Genomic DNA, 3981 nt, shown 5'->3' with positions numbered 1-3981 from the left:
TTTGAGAGCAGACTTGATGCGAAAGCACTTCAAAAACAAGCACAAATACAACGGCACTCTGCGCCGGTGCAGATTTTCATTGTGTGCCTTAATCTCCTACACAGCCCTACAACCTCTGCTGAGCTCCGTGTCTTTTTGACAGAGTTCTGATTAGAATCTTGGGTGGTGGACAATCAGCAAAAAGCACAGGAAAGCTCCTCCTGTACGTCATTATGCTGCTTAAAGCGTACTGTCTGGGTTATCGGCTGGCAGCGTGATGCAGCGAGCCATTCTTTTATCTCGACTGCCCAGATTACAGAGTCCTTTACGGCCCAGCTGCTCCCCTTTCAAAATGTACGGGCCCACTTACCAATAAGCTGTCGAGGCAGCCTTATTTTTCTCTCTCTGTAAGCAGGTTTTTCAGCATTTGAAGAATTTTGTAAGCATTAACTAACAGAAACATCACATCACTCGTACAGACGTCATGACGTTCTGACATATAGAGTCTGTCCTAATGTATTCGAGCACATAAATATTTGTCTCCTTCCAACAGGGCCTGCGACAGCCTGCTCCTGACTCTGAAGAAGCAGCAGCAGCTGCTTTTTGCACCGAGTGGAGGACAAACCTGTTGTGGCACAGAGCCGAGCAACGCTTGAACTCAGACAGGGATGAATTAGGCCTCCGCAAGACTCAGGCTGAGCCCACGCTCACAGCCATGGTGCAAGGACGGTCGCCTCCGAGCAGCGGTACCCCCAGGTGTCCCAAATCTATTAAAGGACTATATCCAACTATGGGCAGCCACCTCTAGCAACAGGAAGGCATTGCTCTGCTGCTGACGAGCTGCCCAACCTTGCAGATGTGAGACAGCTGGGGCTCTGCGGCAGCAAGGCTTCTGAAATGCTGATGAATGGAAGACGCCGTTTCATGAGGTCCCTTCACTGCATCAAGAAGTGCCAGTTTTTGTGCTCTCCAGATGCAAGCAGGAGGATGCAGGAACACGCTTGTAGCAGCAGCAGCAGCGAACGTGGCTGGTAGGATCAGAGAGTGTCGCTCATCTGGACCAGAAAGCCTCAGAGCTGGGAGGTCTTCCTCAGGGCCCTATCACACTCCTCTTCATCCAGCAGTATTGCATGATGCTAACAGACACCAGCCCACCAAAGAGAGCTGCAGGACATTCTCAGCAACCATCACCTTTTCTTCGACAGTAACACGACCCACGGTGCTACAAAACCCTGAGCAAAGAACTGAATGAGGACGACTAAGGAACGTGGCCGCTGACTTCTGAAATGCAAAGGAGGCCTGTGATTAAACGTTCTGCACTTTGCGATAATAAATTCACTTTTATTGTGAAGGATTCATATTCTTTCCCTTGTGGCAGAAAAATATTTAAGCAGGCTACATTTGGAAGCTAGAAACCTCGTTAATAGTCTTCTTATCATGGGGCAGCAACAGCAGGTGCTGATCTAGGAATGCTCATCTTCCTGAATTGCAGAGATCATTTTTCACTAGTCCAGGGCCACAGGAGCATTTTGTCACACCTGCTGTCCCTGACTCAGCAGCTCCTACAGCCTGAAATGCACCTTTCCTCCAGAACTCCAGGGCACGCCGCCACAGTAAAACATTCAGTGCTGATGCTCACCCACCTTGCAACTCTAATGGCATCTGGGACATCCAGGACCCCCAGTACTGGCTGCTCCTGTTGCTGCTCTTCACAGCCTCAGAAATGAGTTGAAAGTGTCCGAGGGAAACGCCGCTCTGTGCTGGACGAAGAGATGGAAGCAAGTGCTTTCCCTGCAAAAGACACAATCATTTCTCACAGCACGTCTGAGCTCAGTGTGGCAGGACTGTCCCCAACACCTTCCTGCCCCTCTGCTGGGCTCAGACACCCCCCACACCTTCCCCCTGGCTTACAGGGTAGGTCAGTACTTGCACGGTAGCAATGAATCCTCTCCACGTTTCAAGAGGGAGCAGTAGCAGCAGGCACACCAGAGCCTCGAGCTCAAGGAAGAAATCTGCAACGAACAAAACAAGCACAGGCAGAGGAGAGGAAGCAGCCCACGGACACTTGCACTGCAGCTGGGGATGCCCTCGCAGAGCTGCTGGCCAGGCCCAGATGAATCGTGGATGGATGGAAGGAGAAAGGTTTCACATGGAGACAGTAAGTTGCAAGGACAAGCCAGCCCCTCTCAGATTACATGTTCTTCTTACCTTGTCCTCCTTCTCGCCCCAAAGAAGCCCCACATGACATTAAAGGCACCAACACGGCAGTCCATCTCCTGGGTTTGAAACCAGCATTCCGGGTCCCCTTACGGACACACAACCCATTTTCATCTGCAACTCCCAAATGGATCCACACCCGGACCGACAGCAAACCACCTGAGATCCTCCAACTATCTCAACTGCAAGGCACAACATTTTGCCCCCGCTATCAGCACGTCTCCTTCGACCCTCATTTTCCCAAACGCTGAAACCAAGTCACAGTTCAATTTGATGACGGTATCTTCACTGCTCTGAAACCACTACTGCCTTCAACAATACCGAATTTGCAGCACCATCACATCCCACTCACCAGCCCTACCCAGCCAACACGCAGAGAGCAAGAGGACAAGGTCCACCAAGGAAGAGGCTTAATGCAAAGAGACATCCCAAGTGGGCGGGAACCAGATAGCAATTGAGCAGACTGCAAAATTTTATTTTCAATGTAGCTAGCTAGGAATAACTACATTTCCTCTATATAAAAAGCAACCCAAAAGGCAAAACAAGAGAGGCTTTGAGGACAGTTGTGCTCTCGGCATGCAACATCTTTGAAAATTAAAGAACATGCACGACATTTCTCGTATCGGTGATGATAATCGTAGTCAGGGGACAATGCAGAAGTCTGATCTCGGGACCACTCAGCCAGCAAACTCCATCTGGATTCAACACGAGGTCAGCTTAAAAACCCACCACCGTCCGACTGGCGAGTGGTGCAAAGCCAGGCTTCGTCACTCGTGTCCTTCTCACACCCTCTCTGCTGTTCCTCCAAGCCTGAGCTAGCTGGCAGCACGTCAACACCACAGTCATTACCAGACTTTAACTGTACCCTTTTTAATTTTTTTGTTAAAAATGTTGTAAAGACACAATGAATACAAGTACTGCAGTTACATCGATACAAAAAAAGCAATACAAATTAAGCGGCTGAATACAAAAATACATTGAAATACATGAACACCACCATGTAACTTAGAGCACTAATCAGAATTGTGTATGTGTGAAAAAATTAAATAAAAACCTTTTTTTTTTTTGTATTAGACAACTTAGGTATTCTCCACTTTTAACAGTAACTTTCTTCTAGTTATGTACTTCACAATTTCTTCTATATACAGCATAGAATAAAATACTTTTAAAAGATATGACATTTTTACTCCTCAATATGTGATATAGGTCTCTTTTACACTAAGAATATTGACTGCGTGAATAAAAACCAATGTCTGACGTTGACTGGTCGGAAAAGGAGGATCAGCATTTTCCTTTCAGATCATTCCTGTGTACTCAAGTTAGTCGGTTTGGCTTGATGCGTCGGACAATCCTTGTCAAACAGTGTCTCTCACAGTAATGTACATAATATTGCTTGTATCTATACAATCATACAAATGTGGCAATCATATCTAAATGTTGTTTATGAAAGAGACAGCTCACACATATACAGGTCTTCAGACTTTCTTAATGACTTATTTACAATGAAAGTGCTTTTATCAGCTCTAACACGATACATGTTGTTTGTTTGTTTGTTTCCTACATGTCAATTATTAGTCTCCCTGAAATTGGAAAAGTATTATATAGAAAATACCACAGCTTTGCAAACACTATAGCGTACTGTATAACTGCATGTGGTTCTGAGATTAGCAGCTGAAAAGTGTTGATAATTATAATTTAAAAATAAATAAAGCAAAGAGGTAAACCAGTTACAAAACAGCAGAAAACTGCAATATTCACAACAGTAAAAAGACTTAAAATCAATCG

The sequence above is a fragment of the Tetrao urogallus genome, assembly GCF_951394365.1.
Source record: "Tetrao urogallus genome assembly, chromosome: 2".
NCBI lineage: Eukaryota > Metazoa > Chordata > Aves > Galliformes > Phasianidae > Tetrao > Tetrao urogallus.
The sequence above is the reverse complement of the archived record's forward strand: the minus strand, read 5'-3'. Positions refer to the sequence as shown.